Raw genomic sequence first — 18,397 nt, 5'->3', positions numbered from 1 at the left:
CCTTGACACTATTTCAAAGAAGAGCGGAGAGTTCACTCAGGTTACAATTTATTCCACAATTAACATTCAAAATGGATTACTTGGTAATGATAGCAATGATGTCATGGTATGCGAATTGACTGCTATGTTTCCTACATAACCACAATCACTACACTGCAAGAGTACTTCATTGGCTTTAGTGCATTTTGGAAAGTCCCAAAGTGATGAAACATGCTTTATAAACACTAGATTTTTAATCATATGATACTAGAATACATAATTCAAATAAAGCATTGTTCTTTACGAATACCTGCAGAACACTGTTCCTTGTCATTTAAGATTATACAATCAATATGGCAGGACTTCAATTCCTTGTTTCTTAGATATTATCTGTGATGTTACAACAGTGATGAAATCTCAGGCACAAAAGCTGTACTGTTGCTGTTTGCTGGAACAGCATTCAGGTTTTTTGTAGGAGTTTGTTGAAGAGACATTTAATCACATCCAAGATGTCTGAGGGAAACAGAGAAGGAATAGTTAGTTACTTAAGAGAATGGAACAAAATATTATGGAATACAACCATTCAAGAACAAAGTTTAAGCAGCTGTCAATACATTTTGAAAATAATGATTCACACTATCCTCTATCAATCACATTATTGAATATGTTTTAATGGTATAGAATCCCTTCAGTGTGGAAGCAGGCCATTCAGCCACACTGAATGACCCACCCCTATCCCTGCATTTCCCATAGCTAACCCACCTAGCCTGCACATCCCTGGACACTATGGGGAATTTAAATGGCCAGTCTACCTAACCTGCACACCTTCAGACTGTGGGAGGAAATTGGAGCAAACCCACGTAAACACAGGGAGAATGTGCAAACTTCACACAGTTGTCCAAGGTTGGAATCAAATCCAGGCCCTGGCACTGTGAGGCAACAGTGCTAACCATTGAACCACCCAGTGTTTGAAAGGAACACAGAATAAATACAGTTAAGCTTTACCCAGAGTGATTTCATAGTATACATTTGGGTAACTATTACTATCTAAGTTAATCGTGGATATGAAGCCTTCTGTGGTTAAATAGCTTATTGCTGATAAAATGCAGCTATCTCACACAAATGCTGGCAGTTAACACCCCTGTAAAAAAAATGTCAGAAGACTGGAACAGCAAAGTGCTACCATTGTTGCAGAAGGTGGGAAGAAAAAATGACTTAATGCTTAGATAATCAAGAGTGGCTTTTATAGGTAGTTAGGTTTGCATTGTTACATTGTAAAATAAATTTTGGACTTGAATTCCTGTCTCTGTTTTCTTCAGTCAAAAGAATGGTGAAATATTTTGCTCATCACCTTTAAACTTAAGGTTCCTGTTCATTGTTTGGCTTCTGTACAACGCCCTTGTCTCCATCAGTTAATCTACAAAAATAATCACTTCTACGAACTCTAATTTATGAGCCCTGTAGTGCAGAGATCATGCCTATCAAAAGAAATTCCAAAACATCTCACTGAACAGCTAGTGTTTCCTTCAATTTTTGAAGACTTGCTTTTGATTTCAACACACCCAGGTGTTATGACAATTTTCCATTGGTCACGACTATTTCTTTTGTGATGCCTTCATGAGAAAAATCGCAACAAAAGTGATAATTAAAGTCTGTCAAATCCAAGCCCTTATTATTCCCATTAAGTCTGTTGTTTTTTTTTGTGCATATTTTCGAAAGCAGGTTTTACATAAATATTTGTAAAATCAGTGCAGGAACCCAGAAGAAAGTTGGAACTCTGATAGGAACAGACATGATTCACAAACTTCATTTTTTGATTTAACTGACATCATTCTCACTGGGCCCTGTTTAAAAGGTGGTGTAGGTAGCTTGTCTTAACATGAGAACTGACCTTGTCAGAAAGCTACTGGGTCAGATCCAAATTATTTCCTACAATTTCATATGCTTTATGTAGTGTGAAGTAGTAATCTTTCAGTATTTTGCTGCTTAAATTTCTCAGTTCAAGTACTTCCCAGTGCACTCCGTCTGGAATGACATAGCTGTGCTCTTGCACCCAGTATAAACTGAGCTGTTTCCTGATCTGAAGAGGATACTGGGGAATAGTTGATTTCCATTGTAGTCGCAGTTAAAGAGCACTGAAGCTATGCTTCTGTCCTGTGTATTGAGAAGGTATTGAAATATATTATGCATGCTACATGTTTTGTGAGAAATAAAAGCCTTGTCGAGTTTAAAAGGGACCAGTCAATTTAAATGTCATCTAGTTTTCCCTTTCTCATCTCCTTTGATCCAAATGTATCGTTTAACCAGAAAGAGAATCATTGCGAGCATAGAAGACAGCCAACTGACCTTCAGGTTTGAGTCAATGCTTGGCTTCAATTTAATCATCTGATCCTTCCCTGTAGGCCTCCAAAAATGTTGTTTTCATCTTTACATCAAATTCTGAATATGATACAATTTGTTTTTGTGAAGAAGGCACGGTTTAGACATTGGAAATATTTTGCTAAATATTCTATAGAATTCAACAAAAGTATATTTACAGAATGCATCAGAAACCTCTTTTGTACATCTAAATGAAACTAGTTACAAACTACAGACTTGTCTTATTGAGAAACACCCATTGTCTACATTTACAATGAAATAAGGACAGTTGAAAGAGATGGAGGGATTCTAGAAGTATCTACAAGAGACTTATCCTGGCCAGTGTAGCCCAATGAGAAAGGATGTAGTGAAGGACCAAATTCTGGAGAAGGGAAGCATGTTTCATTCGAACCATTCTAATCACAATGTCAATAGAAGTAGAGTTTAGAATATGAAAAAAGATAAAGCATAACCAAGTGTAACAACGTTTAAACAACAATGGCTAACAGCAGCAAGTTAAAATGGGAACTGGGATATGGGTGTTGCTTCCTTACCCACCATTTATTTCCCAACCCTAATTGTGCTGGAGGAGGGGGTGGTGAGCTGAGAAAGATGTGGACCAGAATCACATATTAGCAGACAAATAGCAAGTAGACAATGGCAGGATTTCATTCGTTTCAACGTTCTGAGCAGAAAGCTAATGCAAGAGAGAAAGGGATGGGAGAAAAATTTACCAGACTTTGAAAAGAACACAGATTTAATTGCTAGTCCTTTCAAAATGTCAGCACACTCACAATAAGTCAAACTTTTTCTGTGCTGTATAATTCTATGATTCATAGGAACCAAAGCAGAACTTCTAATTTTGGCAGGACCTTAAGAACTGGTGGTGTCGTATCTGCTGCCTGAGAAAAACTAGTTGAGATGTATAACAGGCCAGCAATCCAAAACCAATAGTTATATATCCTTGCTGAAATTGAAAGTTTGTCCTAAGTGTGTATCCCACTAGAGTAACCAGTTTCAGGCACAGTTTGTTATAGTAACATAAAGCTGGCAGACCTGAGCAAGTTTGCAGTCGAGAGCCTATCCATTTCAAATGGCCTAAAGAGTCAGTCAACTCATGTGGACAAGAGTGGACAAGAGTCAAGACTAGAGTGGTGCTGGAAAAACACAGCAGGTCAGGCAGCATCTGAGGAGCAGGAAAATTGACAGTTTGGGTAAAAGTCCTTCAAGGCTTTTACCTGAAACATCGATTTTCCTGCTCCTTGGATGCTGCCTGACCAGCTGTGTTTTTCCAGCACAACTCTAATCTTGACTCTGATCTCCAGCATCTGCAGTACTGACTTTCGCCAAGAGTGGACAAGAATCTAGTGTGGGAAATAGCTTTCCCTGCAAAGAAACAAGTAGCATTTTACAATTGTGTTCTGAAGAAGGGTCACTGGACCCGAAATGTTAACTCTGCTTTCTCTCCACAGATACTACAAGAGCTGCTGAGCTTTTCCAGCAATTTCTGATTTCCAGCATCTGCAGTTCTGTGTTTTTTGTTGTTTAACATTTTACAACTTACATCATCGGACCAAAAATTAAAAGATATATGAATTTAAATTCTCAACATGCCTTGGTACTCTCTGGTTCTGCACAAGAGCTCATAATCACTGCAACACTGTCTGGAATCTGAATGTTGTCATTCAAAATGTTGATTATATTTCAATGTCAACAGGGAGCTAGAAGGTTCATTGACTTGCTGCAAGCTTAAGTTTAAAGAGTTATCAAGAGTATTTATCTTAGCTGTGTAGGAACTTATTTTAGAACATGCTCTTGCAATGATGGGAGCTAATATGATGTTAGATGGCCTGCTTCAATTGGTTTCACCCATTTTCAGTTCTCTAGCAGAAAGCAGATCCAACTCACAGTGCTACAACCTCCAACATGGGTAGGTCAAAGAAGCAGGTTCCAAATTGAACCTCATGTTGTTGACATCAATTTGATCTATGATAGCTGTCTGGATGACTGAGTTAACTAGACTCTCAAGAGGTACAGGTTCCTGCGTAGCATGAACTTTTACACATGTTGTAGTCCTGAAGATATGAATAATGAGGGTAGAGGCTACAGTTTTCTCTCCCAATCTTACTACGTCTTGTTCATGAAAAGACTTACAATTTCATGTTCAACCTACACTTGGCCACAATATAGAAATCACATTCTTTGGTTATCAAGCCCCAGGCCTGAACACATCGTGTGACTGAAAGGCAGGGAAGTCACTCATTGCACACAGACACCTTCTGATTTCACATCATGGTTTTAAATTCAATTCATGCCGTTTTGCACCCAACTACATTGTGCACTTCCTGAGCTTCACAATGATGTTCCTTTGCCTTGAAACAGCATATGTAACAAAGCTAGACTGTAATACATGTTTTTACATTTACAGCAAACATTGTGAAACCACAATATACATGAATATCAGTGTAGAATGAACTTTATCATGTTGTATTCTGTCACTTTATCACGTTGTACTCTGTCACTTTTCTGTTTATGCACTTCACCTAATCTTGGGATGCCCAAAGGTGATTTATAATAAAATGGAATTACTACAATAATCTAAGAAATAGAGGGGCCAATTTGCACACAGTAAATTGTCACAAAATGGCTTTGTGATAATGACCAGACAGTCTCTTCAGATAATTTAATATTGACTAGAATTCTAAAAAAAAACTTCCCTACTTCATTTCCAAACGGTGCAGCGGAGGGTATAAATAAGACTTCAGTTTAATATCTCATCCAAAAACCAGTACTTCTAGCCATGTCGCATTCCATCAGCACTGCCCAGAAACATCAGCGTAGAGACTGAATCAAAGGCAAGACTGCTGTCAGCTAAACAGCAATTTCTGCACTATATTGCCTTCTGATGCAAATAATTGATAGACCAATGCAGGGAATCATCACAGTGGAGTTTCCCTTTGATTTCCTGATAATGCCACCTGGGACATCAATGAGAGGTTCCGATTAATGTCTGTGTGGAGTCTGTCCCAGTAGATGTGAGAATAAAACTGGCTTGATATCACTACTGTGATTGTAGTTGGGTACAACCTGATATGCAATACAGGTTTGGCACTGACCTGCTGTTATGGTCAAATCCCAACAAAGATTATCGTGTTCCAGGTGGGATACTCCAAATTGCCAAGCTCCAAAGGAAGGAGGAGGAATTGGCTCCCACTGGCCATGTGGCAAGGTTAATTTACAAAGAGTCTCTTTTTGAGGATACCTTTCTCTCAGACCAAATTAATTTACATTTTATAATAGGCACATTTAATTCCACTTTCTTGAGTTATGAAACATGAACAGAAATAATAGTGCAGCACACACACACACAAATTTAAATGCAAAGTAAAACATCTTTGCCCCGGTTATGTTCACAGTCTGCAGTGACTCGCAGGAGTCAACAGTTCAGTTTATAGTACGTTTCTCCCTTTAAAGTTCACCCTTAAGTTTCACTTAAGCTTAAAAAACACAATTCCAGGATTTTCTAACAGAAACCTTGATGCACAGTGGTTTCCTTTACTGTGTTGTAAACCTTTCTAATGTAATGAAAAATACATTGATTTATAAAGCTATTCCATGAAGCTGTTTTAAAATAAATCATTATGATTGTGGAAATACTTACAAGTCAATCATTAACCTCTTCAGACACACAGAAAAACCTATATGTTACTATTCCAAAATTCAAAAATCTAAACTTAAACTAAATTATATTAAAAATACACATACAACACACAGTCTACATCACAATAGCTGTTAGAATTTAAACCCCATAATTAAGTCTGGAATTGAAAACTAGTAATTATAGCCATGAAACAATCATTGATCGTTGTAAAAACTCATCTGGTTCTCTCATGACTTCTGGGAAATCTCTCACCCTGACTTGTTCTGACCAACATGCAAAACTAAATCTCCAGCCCGCTGCAGTGCTCGAGCAAATCATTCAGTTTAAAATAGTTTAGAATGGACATCAAATGCTTGTTATGCTAGTGATGCCCACATCCAATAAAAGAATGAGAAGAAAAGCTTTTCGACATTTTGCAGATGGGAAGATGAGTTGGAAGTTTTTATGATGCTTATGTCAATATTACAGTGTAGAAGTACAGGGAGGTGACATATCATCTGATCATCTCTCATTTCTAATTGGCAGCCCATTATTTCTGCAAAATGTCAGTTCACAACATGGAGACTAAGTGGATACATGAGAGAACATCGAAAGATTGGTTCACTCTTGATTGATGTCTGTTGATATCTGTTGGAAAGGGAGCATGCGGACATATCAAGAGAAGGCTGAACTGGTTTTGATGACAATGCTGTTCATGTTGAAACCTTCTGACACTCAATGTTTGGGCTCACACATCAGTGGTAGACATTTGGATAGGACAACAAAACGATAACTCCACCTTCAGCCATATCCCATTCAAAGATGTTTGTGGAAGCTTTCCTATGTATAACCTGACTGTTGAGAATCCTACTACAATGACTAATCTTTACAATCACATCAATGGCACACTGGTTAGCACTGCTGCCTCACAGCCAGAGACCCAGATTCAATTCCTGCCTCAAGCGACTGACTGTGTGGAGTTTGCACATTCTCCCCGTGTCTGTGAGGGTTTCCTCCGGGTGCTTTGGTTTCCTCCCACACTCCAAAAATGTGCAGGTTAGGTGAATAGGCCATGCTAAATTGCCTGTAGTGTTAAGTGAAGGGGTAAATGCAGGGGAATGGGTCTGGGTGGGTTGCGCTTTGGCGGGTCTATGTGGACTTGTTGGGCCAAAGGGCCTGTTTCCACACTGTAAGTAATCTATGTAAACTAAAGCACTCTGGGTTGGTGTGATTTTGTAAATACACCACTTTGATGTATGTCTTTCTTTCTGCAGAACAGAAACATTTTCAAAAAGAGTAATTCTGAAAATCCCAACGCATATTTTTATCATCATCATTGTGGCATTTAATGAGATTCATGTGAACCATGATGACATGCCTCGAACATCAGTAAGATAAAACACATTATGTAGAATTATGATTTGAAGATGCCAGTGTTGGACCAGGTGGTTGTGAAGTATAAGATCGTAAGACACAGAATTTATAGCAAAAGTTTACAGTGTGATGCAATTGAAGTTATATGGTGAAAAAGACCTGGATTGTTTGTTAAGTCTCACATCTTTTAGAATGACCATGTTGGTTTCAGTTCTTTCATATGTAAATCCCAGAACTTTTTTTACATTCTCAAGTGAACTTTATCAAAAGGTGTTACGTCAGCTCAGATAATGCATTGAAGTTGTGAGGTGCCCTGTGTGAGGCTGTCTGTGCCCAAGTGTTCAGACTGATTTTATTTCTAGAACCTTCCATGGAGTTTTTGAGCAAAATAAAATGTAATTCTGCAAGTACAAATTCACCCCACAAGTGTGTGTGTGTGTGTGTAGGCATCTTGAAACCCATTACAGGGGACGCCCAGCTTTTGTCGTGATTTCTTACAGAAATTCAGCACCCATGGACCAGTTGAACTGAGAACATTCCTCATCACAATGGATGTCTCAGCACTCGACATCAGCATCTCTCACGATGATGGCAATGCTGTGACAGCCTCAGTACTCAACACCAACAACTGCCAATCTCCAAGCACCATTCTACAACTCATCCACTTCATCCTTGACCACAACATTTTCACCTTTGACAATCAGTTTTTCATCCAGACACACGCAACAGTCATGGGGACAAAATTTGTAGCCCAATATACCAACATTTTCAGGCACAGGTTCAAATAAGACCTCCTTTCTGCACAGGACCTCCAACCAACACTATGCACCAAGTATATTGATGACATTTTCTTCCTCTGGACCCATGGCAAGGAGTTACTGAAATAACTAAATAGTGATATCAACGAGTTTCATTCCACCATCAGATCTACCATGGACTACTCTCTACTACCTGTCTCATTCTTGGATACATGCATTGCCATCAAGGATGGGCACCTCAGCACCTCACTTTACAGCAAACTCACAGATAACCTCATGATGCTACTCTTCTCCAGCTTCCACCCAAAACCTTAAAACAGTGATCCACAATGGACAAGCCCTACGCATATACAGGATCTGTTCAGATGAGAAGGAACTTGACAGGCACCTGAAGGTGCTGAAGGATGCCCTCATAAGAATGTGGTACAATGCTCAACTCACCAACTGCCAATTCCAACATGCTACAGCGAGAAACAATAATGACCTCCTCAGGAGACAGACATGAGCTGCAACCGACAGGGTACCCAGGAGCCATAAAACTACACCGTGTTCTTCGCAGCCCACAACACATTATCAATGAGGATGAGCACCTCGCCAAGACCTTCCCCACACCTCCACTGCTCACCTTTAAACAACCACCAAACTTCAAATAGATCATTGTTCATAGCAATCTGGTCACGGTGGATGCTGTAAGACGTGTCAGAGTATCCACATGGATACCACCATTACACGTGGGGACACCACCCATCATGTATGAGACAGGTACTCGTGACTCGGCCAATGTTGTCTATCTCATATGCTGTAGGCAAGGATGCCCTGAGGCATGGTACATTGGGGAAACCGACCAGAGGCTACGGCAATATATGAATGGACACAGCACAAAAATTAACAGACAGGGGTGTTCCCTCCCAATCGTAGAACACTTCAGCGGTCTGGGACATTCGGGTGACCATCCTCCTAGGCGGACTTCGTGACAGGCAACAATGCAAAGTGGCCGAGCAGAGGCTGATAGCCAAGCCATGGGGATGGCCTCAACTGGGACCTTGGGTTCATGTCACACTACAGTTGACCCCACTGCACCACATACACACACACACACGCACACACACACACGTCACCCCTCTCACAGACTTATATCCCTTTACACTCACATTCACACACATACATATACACGCACTCTCTTACAGGCACTCATATCCTCCCCCCCCCCCACACACACACACACACACCCACATACATATATAAGTTTGTGGGTGAATTTGTACTTGCAGAATTACATTTTATTTTGCTCAAAAACTGCATGAATCTATGCAAGGTTCTGAAAATCCCTTTTTAGAAAGAGAATCAGTCTAAACACTGGGGCACAGACAGCCTCACACAGGGTACCTCACAACTTCAATGCATTATCTGAGCTGACGTGGCACCTTTTGATAAAGTTCACTTGAGAATGTAACTTTAAAAAAAGTTCCGAGATTTACATATGAAAGAACTGAAACCAACATGGTCAATCTAAAAGATGGGAGACTTAACAAACAGTCCAGACCTTTTTCAATATATAATTTCAGTTGCATCACACAATGAACTTTTGCTATAAATCTGTGTCTTATGATCTTATACTCCACAACCACCTGATGAAGGAGCAGGATTCCGAAAGCTAGTGCTCCCAAATAAACCTGTTGGACCATAACCTGGTGTTGTGTAATTTTTAACTATCCAGAATTAGCATGTGAAGGTGAGAGAGCTATACGTGATAAACTACAATATACACATAGAGTTGCAGTGTCTAACATGTTGACTTAGCTTTTGTAGTGGTAAGGAGCAAGCAACCATCAAAGAAGGTGTATACCACTGATAGCCTGAGCTGTTTCTGACTGTTATCTCAATGACATGTAAATAGAAATACAGGCTTAAAGCACACAATTAGTTTGAGAGGTGACAGCCTAGCAGTATTGTGACTAGACTGTGAATACCGAGACCAGGTAAAGTTTTGGAAATCTGGATTTGAATCCTTCCATGGCAGATGGTGAAATTTGAACCAATAAAAATCTGGAATTAATAGTCTACTGATGGTCATGTGTCAATTTCTGGAAAAACCCACCTGGTTCACTAACGCCCTGTGGGGAAGGAAAACACAACCCTTACCTGGTCTGAGACTCCAGAACCACAACAATGTGGCTGATCCTTAACTGCCTTTTGGACAATAAATGTTGGCCTAACTATTGATGCTCTCATACTGTGAACAAACAAAAAAAAAGGAATCCCTTGATTTCAATAGAGTGAATTTTGGATAGTGTCCGTGTACAGGGTGAACAATCTGTTGCACCTTGGTTGAAATTCAGCAGGTGAAAAGCTTCATATCTTATCATAGTATAATAAAGTACAGCTCTTTTTTGATTCAAGTATCTTTGTTTTCGAAAGGCCTAACTTATTTCACTTACCAAAATCAATTTAACAAGCCATCCATGTTTCGCTTTACTTCCACAGACCGCACAGATAAAAAGGAACCTACTTATTTCATAATGGATGAGGGTCAGTGGAGCTGTGGGTCCAGCTGCAATCTTACTGTTAAAAGGTTGACTGCATCTGGAGACAGCATTTTTAATCCTACTCTGCAAGTCATGATTTGTATTCTCTATCAAGTTCGAACATATACAGACTTGAAATTGAAGAACAATTATATACACAGAGACTGTTCCTGAAAATGAAAGACTATGCAGGCTTGGGAGTAGAATCCAGTTGCATTAATTTATATTAATCAATTGTAATTTACTAATATGGCTAATAATGAGCAGCAAATCACAAAGAGAACAAGCTGTGAATGATCTCAGTCACCCTGTCATTTAAAAAGAACGCAGAAGCAATATCTTGCAAGATAATTCTTGACTTAATGTCCTGGTTATGATTAAAAAATTATTTTGCAATTAAAGCCAACTTCATATTTTTGTTGTTCATGATTCTTTAGAAAGATTAAATGTTTGCTGATCCATATCATTAAAAGAATCTTTGTGTACAGTATACATCATTGTTAAAGTAAAGCTTTAATCCCATATTTCTGGACTTGAGTCCACAGTCTCATCTGAGGATACCAGAAAAATATTGAATGGAGTTAAGTTATTCCAGTACAGGGAAAGCACTGGGAAAGAAAAATGGCACATTAGCACAGACTAATCCCGTCTCCTACTCTCGGTCAGGCACAGCAGTTTCCCGGCCCAACGTGGTGGTCTCTCAGCCTGGTGTGGTGCTCTACCAGCCCGGCATGATGGTCTTTCAGCCTGGTGTGGCAAACTCTCAGTGACCAGCATGATGGTCTCACAACCTGGCATGGTGGTCTTTCAGCTTGGCATGGCGATCTCTCGTGGCACAGCATGGTGGCCTATCAGCCTGGCATGGTGGACTTTCAGCTTGGCATGGCGATCTCTCATGGCCTATCAGCCTGGCATGGTGGACTTTCAGCTTGGCATGGCGATCTCTCATGGCACAGCATGGTGGCCTATCAGCCTGGCATGGTGGGCATGGCGATCTCTCATGGCACAGCATGGTGGCCTATCAGCCTGGCATGGTGGTCTTTCAGCAGTACGTGGCGGTCTCTCAGCCCGGCGTGACCTCAGCGTGGATTTTCGGCCTAGAGGTGATTCCTCAAAGTGTAGTCTCACAGTGGCTAAGGACTTAAGGAAGACTAAATCAAAACTGAATGGACTGCAGATGCTCAAAATCAGAACAAAAACTTGCTGGAAAAGGTCAGCACGTCTGATAGCATCTGTGGAGAGAAAACAGAATTAACATTTTGGTCAAGTGACTCTTCATCAGAACTGCTAAACTTAAGAAAGACTCTAATGTTTGAACTTCCAGCTTGATTTCTTTATTTTCTACTTAAATCTGACAAGGTCTGAAATGTGTAACTTTTAACCTTATTTTGTATGTTTTATGTTATACTAGAATTACAATGTTTAACTTTTAACTTTGTTCTTTCATTCTATCTTACACTTACGCTTCTGTACCTAGGTAGTTGTACCTAAGATAGCACCTTGCGTGGAGATGTTATACACTTTTCACTGTTCTCCCCTACTTTTGTACTCAAGTATACATAACAATAAAATTAAAGCCAAATCAAATCAAATCAAATTCAAACTTAGGTGATCCAGACTAAACCCACAAAGACATCTTCGAGTTGAGTATGTGGCATATGAGTCTTGTGAGTAAAGAGCAACAAACTTTAATGAATGTAACTACTTACAGAGGATTTGAAGGTAGGATATCTTACTGTGAATCCAACAGACTGGACAGACTGATCAAGCATTAGAACATCTACTCCTTGATTCTCCTATGTCTTTATCAAAAATATAAATAAAGACATTGGCCAACACATTTCAGCTCTGAAGAAGAATTGTACCAGACGGAAAATGCTTGCTGTGTTTTTCTGTCCACAGATGCTGCCAGAACTGTTGATGTTCTCTGTGTTTATAATGACTTTAGTTTCTGTATTAAGGAATTATTTTATATTTAACTTGCCAGGTGGAATTAAGAGATTCGCTTTCAGAACCCTAGCATAGTAATTCCCATTGTTTCAGGCATTGTGCTCTGAATTTACCTAGTCACATTCTCATCCCCTTTCCTTGTAGTCCTGAAAAATGTCCCTTTTCAGATAATGATCCTGTTCACTTTTGAATGCCATAAGACCGTGAGAAATAGGAAATAGAAGTAGGATGCTTTTGCCCCTCAACTTTGTTGCATCATTCAATAGAATCATGGCTGAATCACCATTCCTTATGCCCACTTTTGTGCCTTTCCCTGTCACCCTTGATTCTCCTACTGATCAGGAATCAGCCTTAAATATACACAATGATTGAATCTACCTCCACCATGCTCTAACGCTGTGCATTTCAGATCTTAATCACTTGCTGCATGAGAACGCTTTTCCTCACTTGGTTATTGTTTCTTTTGTTAATTATACTAAATCTCTGTCCTCTGGTGAAATCCTTCCACTGATCTGAACAGCTCACCCCTTTGGGTTCCATCCTTACCTCTTTATCATCTCTCTTCTCAACCTTCTCTTTTCCAATGACAGGATTCCCAACTTTCCTAATTTCTCTGTGGAAGTAAAGTTGATGGAACAACTTTTATTAATTCCCCCCGTCTAATATTCTCACATCCTTGTATTGGTCTGTATCAGCATTGTATTGTGTGTCTTGTAATGACACAGATATGTGATCCCATTTAAAGAATGTGCATTATTTAAGACAAAATATCTTACTTAAGTCACTAACGTAGCAAAGTGATGGATCTGTCCTAAAAGTCCTAAAAGTTAGTGTACTCCGAGAAATACTTCACGACATTTTTGTAGATTTTAATAGACAGGGAGGTCATTCTGCAAGTTATTCTTCACTACGAAATGATTGATGCTGCTGGGCTGGTTTAGTAAAATTACATGGAATTTGATTAAAACTTGGAGTTGTCACAGAGAGGGAGAGAAGGGGGGAGAGACCATTTCAGGCCTCTATTGAGATTAAACAGCAATATCTTAACTCTGTCACATACTTTCTCTGCACTTCTGTTTCTCTGCCTTCTGTTTATAGAAGCTGTATATTTATTCACTTTGAATTTCTACAATTACTCACTCTTGTTTAAGACGGATTAATCTGCGATATTACAGCTGCCGCTGCCCAAAGAAAGCAAGGTATTCCTAGAAATCTCCACATTCTTAAAAAAGAGACAACTCATTTTTTGTAATGCACCCTTTAAGAATTAGGATGTTCCAAAGCAATTGTAACGTAGGAAACTCACAAATCATTTTGCTCGGCATGGTAGCTCAGTGTTCAGCATTACTGCCTCACAGCACCAGGGATCTGGGTTCAGTCTCAACATTGGGCAACTGTCTGGGTGGAGCTTGCACATTCTCCACATGTTCTGGCTTCCTCCTGCAGTTCAGAAATGTGCAGGTTAGGTGGATTGACCGTGGGAAATGCAGGGTTACAGGGATATGGTAGGGTGGAATGGTCATCAAAGAATCAATGTGGATTTGATGAGTTAAATGGCTTCCTTCTGCACTGATAGGGGTTCTATGATTCATAGCAACCTCCCACAAAGAAAAATAGGTCTTCTATTGTATAACATATATTGTTCGGATAAATTTGCTTTTTGACATTTTGAAAGGATAAACACAGGGACAAAGATAAAACATTCAACAGTTGATATTACTTTGCATATTAAATAAAGATAATTTATACTCACATATTTATTTTTGTATAACCCATAGTTGGAGATTTGCAAAAAAGATGAAATTTTATTTAGACATGTGGTGATTGGGGGAAGATCATATAGGGGTATGATTAGATCCCTACAAATTGTTTTCTCTGGGTCCAGTCACGGAGAATAAATGTACACATCATGAGTAGTATGTTTATGTTAGTTTTTCGGTTTGTATTCATTTGCAACCTTTAGAAAGGAAGTGTTGGCAGGTAGAGTGAAGATTTGTAAATTAGTTGGCTCTGCTTGAAGCATGATTTTGTGGTATTCTAGATTGTCAGGGTAACATTTCTGCAGAATTCGTCAAATCCTCCACTGTAACTCCAATGGCAGGTTGGTCAAACATGTGGAATATTTGGAAAGTACAGCTGTTTCTGCAGTTCCTCCAGGTTTTTATTCGATCTTCCACTGAGGCTACATAGGTTGCCATGTCAACCCCCTGCAGAAACTCTACCCATTGTGTTTTATGTGGTGATATATATAATAACCCAGGTTATTCCAGACGACACCTTCCTGCTTCAAATGATCAAGTTGATACAAACAATTCCCAGGGTTTTTAAAGAATTTCTTACCTCACTGATCCTCAGACTTCCTCAGTATTGTTTTCAAATTTACAATTGTTCTATCAACTTCCTGAAGAAAATTGCTTTTCCTTTTCTGTAAGTTGTAAGTTTCATACTCTTCAAGGTGAAGCATTTTACGTTGGGAAACGGAACATGTTTATACTTTGGCCAAATGGTTCTGTTAAGTACGGTTACAACAAATTCTTCCCTCCCTTCACTTAGCTTTTACCAGACTATGAATAGCATAACTGTACCCCAACATCAACTTCAAGAGAACTTTGTTCCACTTACTGTAGCATCCAACCTGCAACCCCACTGCAGACCCAATGCATGTTTTGTGTTGTGGCTGCTTCACCAACTGGTTATGGCAAAATGCTAGCACATCACCTTCATAAGCAGGATCCATTTCTTACCTGAAAGATTGGAACACAAAGTCTAGGCTGGTATCTTGGAGGGGAGGGGGTGCAACAGTGAGGGACAGCTACAATCTTCGAGGTATTGTCTTTTAGCTGAGACTTCAAACCATGGTTCTTTCTATTGCTTCAAATGGATATAAATTATCCCTCGGGACTATTTTAAGGTAGATTTAAGATAGAGTAGATTGCTTTGTTGATAACCTGGCAATACACAATCCTCAATCCACATCGCTAAACTGAATTCTATGATCATCATCTAATTTGCATATTACTGGGAACGTGCTACATTTCCGGTAATATAACATTTCAAAGTGCACCATTGATTGTTGAGCTCTTTGGGATATTCTAAAACTGATATAGATAAAAGATTTTTTTGATTGTTAACTGGGAAACTAATGAGGACCATCCAATAATTTTGTTTAATTGACTTTTCATTTACCTTTAGCTCTTAATTTGAGGAAAAAAAAGAAACTTTCATACATTTGCATCTCAACAGGGGATGGATGGGATCAGCTATCTTTTTGCCATAACAAATCGTTGACGACACAAATCAGACTATTTTCTCCCTCACCTCTGCAGGGCAGTGGTTACTCAATCCCCCATTTGCCATCATATGCAATGACCATAAAGTCAGCATTAACTCTTAACAGAAAATAGCAAGATCCTGTGCTTACTCTTTGCCTTCCTACATCCTTAGACCTTTGGAACTGAATGATGTTTGAAGTAGATAGTACAGATCACGGTTGTAATGCAGGCAATTGTAGCAGTCAGCTTGAGCATTGCAAGGACTGACTTTTCTTCTTTAGGTCTCTACCTAAAACCAGGTCCAACTCACAGAGCTGTGATCTCCATTGCTCCATCATAGTCCTGACTCCAGCCCAGCCAAAATTGGGATCGAGCCCTTGTTGTTAGAATCCATTTGTATCACACTAGCTTTCTTGTCAAATAAAGACAGGCCGCCTACTTGTGGAACGTTTCAGAGAACACCTCTGGGACACGCGAACCAACCAACCCAACCACCCCGTGGCTCAACACTTCAACTCCCCCTCCCACCCCATCAAGGACATGCAGGTCCTTGGACTCCTCCATCACCAGACCATAGCAACACGACAGTTGGAGGAAGAGCGCCTCATTTTCCGCCTAGGAACCCTCCAACCACAAGGGATGAACTCAGATTTCGCCAGTTTCCTCATTTCTCCCTACCTTTTATCTTAGCCTGCTGGGCACACTTTCCTCATTCCTGAAGAAGGGCTCATGCCCGAAACGTCGATTCTCCTGCTCCTTGGATGCTGCCTGACCTGCTGCGCTTTTCCAGCAACACATTTTCAGTTCTTGTCAAATAAGCCAACCACCCCAGCAAGGAGTCAAAATTGGTGCATGTAAATTTTGACCTATTGTTGACCTGGACTATAAATAGCGATGTTAGAGGTTCCATTTTTCTTCTATTGGATGGCTGAGCTGAAATCTCTCGCATTCTTACTGCCTGCCCACTGGTATATGTTTGAATCATTGAAAGATTAATACAAGCTGTTTGACCATGTTGTGAATGCACCTTCCTTGGCCATCAGTTCCTGGGCTGGGACTTGAACACAGGCTTCGGGCTAAGAGGCAAAGACACAACCAAGTGAAATACCTGACCTCCTTACAGCAAAGACTATCAAACAAAAAAAATGAGATAAAGGGCAGAATGTTACAGGTATTTGTGAGCTCTAGTGAGATTTGTAGCAGAGTCAGGTAAGAGGTCTGGTGAAGCCTAACTGCCGGCAGCACCTTGCAGTATTTATTTATGTCTTTCTCTGAGCATCCTAGGGAATGGCAAGTTGCTATTTGAGAGAGAATGTAGTTTGTTAAATGCCTTATTAATGCTATATCTCACTACATTAACATTTGTCAGCACCTCACGATCATCAAGTTGCAGTTGCAGACCACTTAGAAATCACAGGTCTGCAGTTCAGGGCATACCAGAAACTAACAGTGAAAGGCTATAACAAAGACACTTTGTACACGGTGGGGAAAACCCAGCTCATGGATTGGACTGAATCTTATGTCGCTTGCAGTCTTAGTGCTTGTTCACTTAGCTGAAAATGTGTTGCTGGAAAAGCGCAGCAGGTCAGGCAGCATCCAAGAAACAGGAGAATCGACATTTCGGCTGAAGAAGGGCTTATGCCCGAAACGTCGATTCTCCTGTTCCTTGGATGCTGCCTGACCTGCTGCGCTTTTCCAGCAACACATTTTCAGCTCTGATCTCCAGCATCTGCAGTCCTCACTTTCTCCTTGTTCACTTAGCACCTACCTGCATATTCATAACATCATTGTCTTGCCTTGCATTGCCATGTCTGCTAGTGGACTAGTGCTTCAGGCAGAGCAAAGGGCTCTCGGTACTGCCAGATCGATGCACAATCTTGCATATAGACAGGCAAACATGACATGTTTATTTAACCTAAAGGATATGTTGGAAACTGGGTGAGGTCTAATCATTAGCCCAAGCAAGGGAGCAGTCCACGCATTGTCCCAGGAGCTTGGCCAAGATCAGTTGTCATTGTGGTATCTCCTCAATCTTTCGGAATGCAGCTCAGGGAGTGGACAACATTTTATTGTGAACACTCTGTAATAGTAATCACACATCAGTCTGAGAGCTGCAAAGGTAGCAGTCAGATCTCTGGTAAGTCATGTCCTGGAGCTGTTCTTTGAAGTTGATCAAAGGTCTGTAGCAGGGAGATTACTAGTTAAAGAGGTGTGTGAGGCAAGGCTGGGGAGGTTTGGTGAAAGCTGAGAGACCTGTGGAGATGGGATTGAGGGTGGTGATGGACAGAACTGAAATGTATGATAGGTACGTGGAACAGCATCAGACGGCACAGCAGGCTACAAGATGGGTGATAGTTATTGAGAGTAGCCACCACAGTGGGCTTACAGGGACTGTACTATTATCAAAACTGTCCCCACCCAGCTATATGAATGATGATATCTCGGTGGGTTCCCTAAGCTGACAGAGTGAGATCCTCACACACTAACAGCTCTGCAGTTGATTGAGTAAGCAATGTCCTGGGCCATTTGTAGTCAGAGGAT

This window comes from Chiloscyllium plagiosum, chromosome 10, assembly GCF_004010195.1.
Source record: "Chiloscyllium plagiosum isolate BGI_BamShark_2017 chromosome 10, ASM401019v2, whole genome shotgun sequence".
NCBI classification, from domain to species: Eukaryota; Metazoa; Chordata; class Chondrichthyes; order Orectolobiformes; family Hemiscylliidae; genus Chiloscyllium; species Chiloscyllium plagiosum.
The sequence above is the reverse complement of the archived record's forward strand: the minus strand, read 5'-3'. Positions refer to the sequence as shown.